The sequence below is a fragment of the Simochromis diagramma genome, unplaced genomic scaffold (genome assembly GCF_900408965.1).
Source record: "Simochromis diagramma unplaced genomic scaffold, fSimDia1.1 OVJJ01000601.1, whole genome shotgun sequence".
NCBI classification, from domain to species: domain Eukaryota; kingdom Metazoa; phylum Chordata; class Actinopteri; order Cichliformes; family Cichlidae; genus Simochromis; species Simochromis diagramma.
The window spans coordinates 166,837-178,158 of NW_024387411.1; the positions used below are offsets into that span (position 1 = coordinate 166,837).

The 11,322-nt window shown below is 41.4% G+C and overlaps 1 long non-coding RNA gene across 1 annotated transcript; it reads right to left on the minus strand.

Moving 5' to 3' along the window:
* Window positions 1-163: 163 nt before the first annotated feature.
* On the minus strand, window positions 164-10,843 carry LOC120720811. The gene is made up of 3 exons (XR_005693051.1): window positions 10,706-10,843; window positions 4,216-4,395; window positions 164-681 (listed from the first exon to the last, which is right to left on the minus strand). It is a non-coding gene; the product is annotated as an uncharacterized LOC120720811 (long non-coding RNA).
* Between the last annotated feature and the right edge of the window lie 479 nt (window positions 10,844-11,322).

Sequence of the window (11,322 nt, forward strand, 5' to 3'; positions counted from 1 at the left end):
TCGAGGCGAGACGTGATTAGAAATTGTGGTATCTACAGAAATGTCAGAATCTCAGCTAAAAGTTCACAAAACCATCTCAACAACCACCAAACAGCTGAAACAGCAGGTGAACAGATCACACAAAAAAGATGTAAACACAAATCCCCCTGATCATCTGTTTTTTAAACATGAAGTGTAGTTTTGGACGTTCATTTACTGCTGGTTCAGTGAATTTTGGTTGGACAGTGATGAAACCTGCAGTCTCAGAATCTGTGAGAAGTCTGCTTTCAGCACGCAACAGCATTGTTGTGTTGTGTGCTGTGGATTCACCTCTGCATCACTGTTTTACCATCATGTTTCTACTTAGACAATAACAAAGGAAGCAGTTCCCAGGAACTACTTCCTGTCTTGTTAACATAAGAGTATGTTGCCCTTCAAAACACCTCCACTTCTCCTCTTATTAGAGGACTGCCTTATTATTAATCTGCTAATTCTGTCAGTTGATGAAAGAAAAATGCTTGATCTTACCTGAGAGTTTCGAGTGTACAGTGTGGACTCTTCAGTCCTTCAGACAGAAGCTTCACGCCTGAATCCTTCAGGTTAATGTTACTCAGGTCCAGCTGTCTCAGATTAGAGGTCTGAGAGCTGAGACCTGAGGCCAGAGCTTCACAGCTTCTCTCTGACAGGTCACAGTGACTCAGTCTGAAAAATAACAGATAAACAATTACACAAATAAAACACTTATGTTGAAGTGTAATGAGATACTATTATTTTTAGCAATATTTAATCTTGTTTTTGTCAGGAAACTGAGCACTTATGCAGAGCAACATGTGGAGAGAATCAGAGGAGAAGAAGTGAAGAGAGAACAGCAGTAAAACAACACTGAATTGTTCAGCGTGCTTTTGATATCAACAAAATGTGTCAAACTTCTTTATTTTGTATTTGTTTTAGTAGAATTGATGATTATCACTTAGATAACAACCACAGGCCAGGTCTAAATTGCACTTTGGTAACAGTTACACCCAGAAATATTTCAGAAATGTGGACAATTTGTGCTCCAATGTATTCAGTATTGAACAATATCTGTACCGATGACCACTTAATATTTTTGATATTTTATTTGAGTTGTTCCACCTGATCTGTGTTAACTAGAATAAACATTTAAAAACTAAAGCTATGATCACATATTTACTTACAGAGCTTTGTTGGAGGCTTTGACCACTGGCAGCAGCCTCAGAAGAGCCTTTTTAAAGGCTCATGTTCTCACTTAGATCATTTATTTCTACTTACATTTCTTTCTGGGAAAAATGGGGATTACTTTGAAAACAGGAACTATTTTCCCCAAAAATCAGCCCTGGGTTAGTAAATCCCTCCAACATGTTCTCAGTCAGAAGAAGCTGTCTTGTTATGAGGGAGAGAAGAAAAAGATCGAGGCACAGAAACTTGTTGAAAGAGAGCTAAAGCAGCTAAAATCAGGTCTAAAAGTAAAGCAGAGCATAGGTTGAATAAAGGACACTCAAGGCTGGCTTGGAAAGGAATGAAGTCCATGGTGGGGATGCAGAACAAGGAGCAAAGATGAATGTGATGCAGAATCAGCAGAAGAGTAGGACTCATTTAATTCCAGCTTTGATATCATTGATTTCAATGAAAAGCTTTGTGATTGTAGCAAAGGGCTGGTAGCTCAGAGTCCCACTGATGAGGTGTCTGTGAAGGTTCGCAGTCATCTAAAGAACTTAGAAAAAAAGGCATCTGGACTTCTTTAAGTTTCTTGAAGACGTTTCACCTCTCATCCAAGAAGCTTCTTGATTTTTAGGGTCAAATGGTGGAGAGTCCCAGACTAGCCTGTGTACAAACAGACTTCAGCCATATGAGAGTGAGTGTGAGTGAATGAGAGCACACACAGGACACTCTGATCTGTCTGCGACTGGGGAGAGTGCCCGCCCTATGGAAGACATCCTGCATCGTCCCGGTCCCCAAAAGGAAACGGCCCAATGAGCTGAATGACTTCCGACCGGTGGCACTGACGTCACATCTTATGAAGACTCTAGAGCGGCTCTTCCTCAACCTCCTCCGACCACAGGTACAACATGCCCAGGACCCACTACAGTTTGCATACAAGGCGGATGTCGGAGTGGAGGATGCCATCCTGTACCTCCTGCATAGAGCCCACTCACACCTGGATGGGGGAAAAGGCACGGTCAGGATCCTGTTTCTTGACTTTTCCAGTGCCTTTAATACCATCCGGCCCTGTATGCTTCAGGAAAAACTGAACAGGATGGAGGTGGACCCCTGCCTGGTGGCTTGGATCTCCGACTACCACACCGACAGACCACAGTACGTCAGGCTGAAGGACATCACGTCTGACACTGTGGTCAGCAGCACAGGAGCACCACAGGGAACTGTGGTGTCCCCTCTTCTCTTCACCCTGTACACCTCTGACTTCTGCTACAACTCTGAATTATGCCACATTCAGAAGTTTGCAAATGACACAGCCATCATGGGGTGTATGTGGGATAATCAGCAAGAGGAGTACAGAAGTCTGGTGAGGAACTTTGCCGCATGGAGTCACACAAACCACCTGCAACTCAACACCTCAAAGACTAAGGAACTGGTTGTGGACTTCGGGAGGTCCAGAGAAGGTCCACTGCCGGTTCAGATAGAGGGGGAGGAGGTGGAGGTGGTCAACAAGTACAAGTACCCTGGGCTGTGGGTGGACAACAAACTGGACTGGTCATGCAACACAGAGCACCTGTATAAAAAAGCCCAAAGCCGACTGTACTTCCTCAGGAGGCTGAGGTCTTTTAACATCTGCAGGAAGCTCCTGAGGATGTTTTACCAGTCAGTGGTTGCTGGAGTACTTTTCTACGCTGTGGTGTGCTGGGGGAGCAGCACAGCAAAGAAGGACTCATCCAGGCTGGAGAAACTGATCAGGAAGGCTGGCTCTGTGGTCGGCATGAAGCTGGACACTCTGGTGACAGTGGCAGAGAAGAGGACACTAAAGAAACTGCTGGACATTATGAACAATGCTGGGCATCCTCTGCACACGGCCATTAACAACCAGAAGAGTCTGTTCAGTGACAGGTTGCTTCTCCCCAAGACAAGAACTAACAGACTTAAAAACTCCTTTGTCCCACACGCCATCAGACTGTTTAACTCCTCACTGGAGGGGAGAGGGAGGGGAAACAGGAGGACAAAGGAGGGGGGAACAACTAAGCTGTAGTGCCTCTTCACCTCACTGTGCAATACCTTTTGTGCAATACTTTTGTTAATAGTCAATGGTGCAATAGACCTCAATACTTGAAATGTGCAATTCACCTGTATTTTTATTTTTATTCCTATTTATTCTATTTATCCCCTTCGTATATTTTATTTATATATGTCTCTGTATTTATATATATGTGTGTGTGTGTGTGTGTGTGTATAATATTCTGTAACTGTAACTTCTATCGGTGCTGTGCTTTTGGAAACAGAATTTCCCAGAGGAACCCACCCGAGGGATTAATAAAGTTTTATCTTATCTTATCTTATCTCCGAATGTGTGTGACTCAGTGAAAAAGAGGATTGTATTGGATATACTGTGACTGACAAACAGAGTATAAAGAGAAAGGTGTTTGGATTAAAATGGATTATGCTAAAGTGAACGCGCTAATGAAATCTGAACTGACTGAAATGTGAAGTGAAGATAATTCAGATGTAAAAGAGAGAGAGAGGTGGTGATAATAAGGTGGGGCTAAAGATCAGGGAAGGGCATGTAAACACCTGATTGGCTGAGTAGATATCAGATCGACAGTTTCACAGTTTTCCCTGTGGATTATAACTTTAAGAAGATGTGACATTCATCAAGGAATCCTGCTCTCCAGATTATTTCCATGAACACTGAGCTGGAACACATCTACAGTGCTGGAAGTGCCCATCTCACCACCAACCTCTCTGTGCACATTCACTTTTCAACCCTTTGTGAGACAATGAAGATGTAAATCTGAGTATTTATCTATGTTAGTGCAAACACCTCTAATAGGTTGCTTTGGCCTTTCCAAGTAATATCTTCCGTTGGATCTGCGGTCCAGGCTCCTAAAATCATCCTAGTTTAACAAGCACTACAATCTAGAGGAGAGCTGCACTAACAGGTGTGACTGATGAGATCTGACCTGCAAGGATACTCATGTTTCTCCAAAAGCTGGTTCTGACAAATAAAACTGAAAACTGAAAAACTGAAAACTAAAACATGTGACTGACCTCAGAGTTTCAAATCGACATCGTGGATTCTCCAGAAGAACACACAGCTGCTTCACTCCTGAATCCTGCAGGTTGTTGTAGGTTCCACTCAGGTCCAGCACTCTGGGATACGAGGGGTTGGACTTCAGCGCTGCTGCCAGATAATCACAGCTGATCTCTGACAAACCACAGTCCCACAATCTGTATAAAGAATGAAAGATGTAAGTTTATTAGACAAAGTGCTTGAAATCGTTCAGTGTTTCATCATCTGTTCAGAGCTGAAGAAGGTTCAGAATGTAGAAGTTTAGAAAATGGAAACTCCAAACAGCTGAAGCCAACAGGAAGCAGCTTCAAACAAACACAAAAAGAGAAAAAACTCTGAACGTTTCACATTAAAGTCGTACATTTATCATAAAAACATGAAAAAGTCGTGTTTTTCCTTCCAGGAACCACAAGGCTTCACTTTTAAAGGTGAAGTGTGAAAGAAATGGACATATTTGAAGTCCAACACCTTTTTCCAGTCACATTATTAAAGCAGACAAACTACAAGCTCATTTTCATTCCAACAAGTCATGTTCTGGCCCTTTATTATTATTGTTATTATTCAACATTTATGGAGGATGTTTTTAAATTAGGCTCAAATATGTGACAGACATTTCATCCCATGTCTGTTTGGCCTCATCCTGGGCCAGATTATCCAGCACACACTCTGACCACAGGCCCAGGGGCCACGCACAGCTGGGCTCCATCCAAGAGACAGGAAACAAACCAACACAATAATAAAAAGCACCATGTGATCTTCTTACATCTTCAAGACAAACATAGTAAAAACATGAGAATATTTGTTTCCTGATAAAATGATGTGACAGGTAGAACAGAGTAAAGTGGTGGTGTTACAGCCTTTCTCCCCTCTGCTGCCGAGGCTGTTAGTCTCTCCCAAACTCAGCTACAGGACTTCCAAATGAATGAAAGCAGCAGAAGTGGCTTTACAAATGAAAGAGAAAGGGGAGAAGAAGAAGAGGAGAGGGAGGCCACCCTGACCATCACTCCAGCTGAAAACATCACACTTCCATTAAAGTTGGTGAGAAAATGTTGAGCAGGATGAGCTGCTGGCTAATCTGGAGGCTGTAGCAGCAGCTCACAGTCACAGTGGATTTCCACTCATGAAAAAGCTTATATTTACAGTAAGTCTTATCATTCCCCTTTTCCCTGCCAGTCACCGTCAATGTTCCCTCTAATGTTTCATGTGTCTGAGCGAACACACAAACTCCCTGAGCGTCCCTTGGACCACTGTGAGCAACAGCAGAAGTGTGCACTGTGGTCACGCCAGCATCCAAGTTACATGTTTATTAAAATAATCAAATTACAGCATTTACATTTATGTTAAACTACTTTTAATTAACTGCTTTAGCCCACTTACAATGAAAAGTTAAAAAAAAATCTTGTTGATGACCTGTGTAGCATGTTAACACTATTGGAAGTAAAAATAACTTGAACTCCAATTTTAAAACACAACTTCATTTCTTCTCTTTTTTTTTAAATAAAGCTCTGACTGTATTATGAGTCTGTGGTCGGGGAGAGAGTAGTCAAGGGATCTTTTTATCATCTACGGATTTTAGCTAAAGTCAAGTCCTACCTGTGCAGGAACGATCTAGAAAGGGTGGTCCATGCTTTTATTACTTCACGGCTGGACTACTGTAACTCCCTTTATGCTGGTTTAGATCGTTCCTGTCTGCATCGCCTCCAACTGGTGCAGAACGTTGCTGCTCACATGCTGACCGGTTCCAAAAAGAGAGACCACATCACTCCGGTCCTCTGCTCTCTCCGCTGGCTTCCAGTTGCTTTTAGGATTGATTTTAAAATTTTACTGCTGGTTTCTAGCAGCAATGCTAAGAAGCAGAGCTTCTTAGCATTTACCGCCCCAGGAGATCTTTGAGGTCAGCAGACCTGATGCTTTTAGATGTTCCCAGGTACAGACTAAAGACTAGGGGAGAGAGGGCTTTTGCTGTGGCTGCACCCAGACTGTGGAACAGTTTACCTCCTCACATCAGATTCTCCACAAGCCTAGGAACTTTTAAAACTGCTCTTAAAACTCACCTCTTCTCATTGGCTTTTAGCAAAGTTTAACTTATTGTTTTAATTTATTGTTTTATCAGTGAGGTGTTTTATGTACTTGTGTTTTATTGTATTTTATATTTGTATTGTACAGCACTTTGGTCAGCCTCGGTTGTTTTTAAATGTGCTTTATAAATAAACTTGACTTGACTTGAGAGTCTGTAACTCTGTCTGCAAAATACAGTAAATAATGACCAATGTTGGGAAATTAATTATATAGTTACTTCTTCAAAAAAGTTACTGAGTTTTGCAAACAACAAAGTTTGTTGCAATAAATACTGAATGCTATCGTTGTTATAAACAACGTGGCCGATCAACACAATTTAAAAACTGGTATAAAGTCCACACTTTTTCCATCAATTGTTCCGTCTGTCCTGCTCACATCTCCAATGGTTGTACACGTTGTCATTTTTTTTTTTTTCACGGTTCAACAATACTTTATTAATCACACTGGTGCGCTATGTACACGTGAAGGGGGGGAAACACCAGGTCCCAGGGATCAATAGGCTGGGGAAATAGGCTGTACACGTTGTCATTAACGTGGCTTCACTCCACATCAGCCACGCCGCTTTGCTAGCTAAAACACCGGTGTCGGCACATAAGGACGCTGTCATAGCCTGTCAACCATGTTGATTAGCTGCATATATACCAGGAGTCGCCAACCTGCGGCTCTTTAGTCCTTATACTGCGGCTCCGGGTGGTTTGGGAAAATAAATTATAAGTATTTAGCTGAAGTGTATTTTATTTGTGTTTAGTTCTTTTTTTAACTTGCAGTTCTAAATTGGAAGATTGTTGTGATTTTGAAATATAAAAATAAAATTATATTATCTTATTTTTTCACCGCTCAAAATAAGTGTTACACTCGCAGAAGCCGGTATACCTGCCGAAACGCTGTGCATTTATCGAGACTTTCGACCCCAGGTAGGCCAATTTATATATTCGGATCCACATTATGTCAGCAGCTCCACCGTGAACTATGTTAAAAACAAACAGCGCTCACGCCTCACAGATGGCAGCTTACAGTCCTGTGTAAAGATGAAAGCCCCGTTTTGCAGACGCTGTGCGCAGAGGTTCAGGAGCAGAAGTCCCGTTGTAAACATATCACGGCAGACCCGACGATGTTTGCATGAACACGCTTTTCAGCATCTCTTTATTGACCACTTTTCACACACGGTTGCTGTACGCACACAGCCGGCTGTAGCTTTGCAGCTCACAGCCTGACACACACCAACAACAGCAGAGAGAGCACAGACTTGAAGGTGGCGAGCCGTGATTGCGGGTGCCGCTCAGGTGCGTCCCCTGCAGCGGCGCTGCAGACCACGCCCCGCCACACACAGTAACCAGGTAAAATACATATTTAGGCAGAATTTTGCAAATATCTATTTTTCCTTTTTTAGCAGCATAGTGCTTTTTTCCCAGTTATTTTTCAAAAGTCAGGTCAAGGCTCCAAAAGCCCAAAGGAGATATAAGGGTGGCGGCTCACAGCAGTTTTTGTTTGCTGGATCATTGTAGTTCAGCTTTCCTTTTGTTCAAAATGTGTTCATTACATAAATAAAATGTAATTTTCTCTGTAGCACTTCATGGATTTCATAAGCAACACACCTTAGTTGGTCTGTGGATTCTTTTAAAAAGCAGTTAAAAACTTTTCTGTTCAAACAAGCCTTTTGTTGATCTACGTATTTTATATTCTTTACATTATTTACATTTGATCTTTTACATTGTGTATAATGTCTATTGATTGTATTGTTTATTTTAATATTTGTGTACAGCGCTTTGTGACTGCCTGTCTGTGAAAAGCGCTTAATAAATAAACTTTACTTACTTTAGTTGTTCACACAAAGCATAAAGGTAAAAAAACAATATATGCAGTGTTATCTTGATTTTAGATTTCAAAAAGTATTTGCGGCTTCCAGTGTTTTCTTTTGCGTGGAAACCGGGTCCAAGTGGCTCTTTGGGTGTTAAAGGTTGCTGACCCCTGCTATATACGAATGTGAATTGCATCATTGGCTGGACTATGGGATAAGGTGGCATCGTTCTAATCCCATACGGGAGCAGCCGGTCACTTACTGACTCACACTGCAAAACAGAATTGTTAAAGTATTAATTTTAATTTCAATTGAGATTTGATATTTTTTTTGTGCGCAACACAGATTTTCTGTGCGCAGAGACCGTGCCAGCAGTGCACAACTGCGCACGCGCACAGCTTAGAGGGAACATTGGGCACCACCACAGTTCACTTCAACAAAACTTTACTTCAGATTTGTTTTCATGTTTTGATCCAGTGATGAGAGCCGTTTCCCCCATGTCCAGTCCTTGTACTAAGCTAGGCTAAAACATGTCCAGTGCCTGTCTCTGTGCAGCCTTTAATCTGATGTTAATAAGTTAGAAATGGAGGAAGAAGAAAATGACTTCATCAATCAACATGCAGCTACCAACCCAAATGGTGATGTGGTGGTTAGTTATTACTGTTGTTTATGATCCCCTACATTATCCTACATTCAAATATATTCTCCAGCTACAATAGTGTTTGTGCTCCTAAAAGGATTTCATGAATGTGTTATTGTTCATGTCACATCTGTATGAAACAAAGAGGAAGTGAGGTTTATCCATCATGATCACAAACTGTTCCAGCATATAAACCTGAGATCTGTGTGGAGCAGCTGACCTGTACGATGTGCTCAACACAAACATTATTTACCGTCAGTTACTGTGTGACTGAAACATCGCTTTTAGTTTTAATAGCACATGGCAACATTCAGACGTGAATCTATACAGTAACACTTTGATTTGTTACAGTGAGGAGACTGTTGAAGGGAACGATGAGGGGAAACTGTAACAGCAGCAACAGAACCCAGGAGACAAAGCTGAGGTCTGGGTTCCTCTATGCTACACACAGCCTCCTGCTCCTGGACTTTAGTAAACACATAAATATCTCCAAGTACACTTACTTCAGAAACTCTATTAAACTCATTACAAGTTTACTTCAGCTTTAAATTACTCACAACATCAGCACACATGAGTAAACAAAGTAACTCACACAGCTACTGTTCAAGTTTAGTCATCTTTAATACCAATATACCTCATTATTATGAATCTCACAGCTACCTGCTCATTGAACTGAACAATAATTCTGTTTTACCATTAAAACAAAATATGTGACTGTAAAAAATCTTCAGACAGTAATTAAGAATCTCCTAAGCAATCCAAAGATAAAGAAAAGTTCACCTGCCAATAGGGATGCACTGATACCGATACTGGTATCGGGTATCGGGGCCGATACTGTAAAATGTGTGTGTACTCATACTCGTAAAAGTTAACCAATACCATGAACGGATACTAACTTATTTCATTAATCAGAGGGTGGCTTGTCATTTCTGTTGTAGTTTTTTGATTGGCCACTAGGGGGACATCCCGTGCTAAACAGGCACATGGTTAGATGAGTGAGACTGGCAGCTCCAGGTAAAAAAGAGAAACTGGAGGGTGCTGTAGCTAGGCTAAACAAAATGTCAGCAGTGTGGACCGGAACAGCCAATTTTTAACTCAGGTTTTGGAAAAGCGATGAACAATGTCAAGAGAAAATCCACGGGCAGTTAAAATAACAGAGGCTCCGACTCATTTTATCGTTCTGGATGACCAGCCAATGCCAGTCGTGGAAAACATAGGATTGCACCGCCTTCTAAGCACACTCGAGCCGCGATATGAAATTCCCAGCCGCCCATACATCAGGGAGATAATGGTGCCAAAACTTTCTGAAGAGGTAAAGACAGCAGTGTGTGCGCGATGTCAGTCCTCGGTTTAACGGCACAGTGGACTGATGATCCACGGGCAGATGAGGAGTTTGTTCGTCAATGCCAAATACTTTCGTTATTTTGTTTGTTTGTTTACAATATGGACACTCTGCAATAATTTAAAAGTTTATTTTATTCTCAAACCTAATTTGTATTTATTTTATTCCAAACAGAAGTGTTTATTTATTATTCTGAAAGCTCGAGACAGTGCCAATAGTTCAGTGATATTTTGTTAAATTACAATGTGGACACTCCGCAATAATTTAACAGAAGTGCTTATTTTTCACTTGAAATTTTTTTGTGGTCATTTTTATTAAGATTTTAATTTTTATCGGCAGAGAATAAAATAAAACCTGTCTTCCAATTCATTGCATTGTGTGTGTGTGTGTGTGTGTGTGTGTGTGTGTGTGTGTGTGTGTGTGTGTGTGTGTGGTAGAAGAATCGGTTTTTATACTCTGTATCGCCAAGTACTCAGATCCAAGTATCGGTATCGTATTGGTTTGAAAAAATTGGTATCGTTGCATCCCTACCTGCCAATTCTATAAAGCTTGGTTGCTTATACAATAATATAATTTAATGATCAGCAGTGGGGATGTTTGGATCCTAACCTGAGAGTTTCCAGTGTACAATGTGGACTCTGCAGTGCAGCAGACAGAAGCTTCACTCCTGAATCCCACAGGTCATTGTTACTCAGGTCCAGCTCTTTCAGACTAGAGGACTGGGAGTTGAGAACTGAGGACAGAGCATCACAGCTTCTCTCTGAGAGGTTACAGCCACTCAGTCTGGAAGAAAAAAAAAACCAAACAAATTAATTAAATCAGTCAAATGAAACATTTTTAATGCCAGCATGCAATACAAATATTGGTTAACTAAATAGCTTCATTAAAACACAACTCTTCTTCTATATCAGCACTTACTCCTTGTAAGCTCCACCTGCTCCACCTTCTGAGTCAGACGACATGAAAACAAACTGTAAATCTAGTAGAAACATGATTGGAAATCTTCTCAGATCCATTTGTACATTTAGAGCCTGATACTGAAATATAGCAGCACGGACATTCACAGCAGCAAAGGGTTCTTGCTGATCTGAGCTGGCTTGGCCCTGGCTTACTGAAGATTAAAGAAAGCGGAATCAGCTGTTCAAAACCCCACAAGGCTGCCCGCTGTGACTGAAACAATGGGACGGGTCGTGACTTCTCAAAATGGGCTCATTGAACGCAGCACG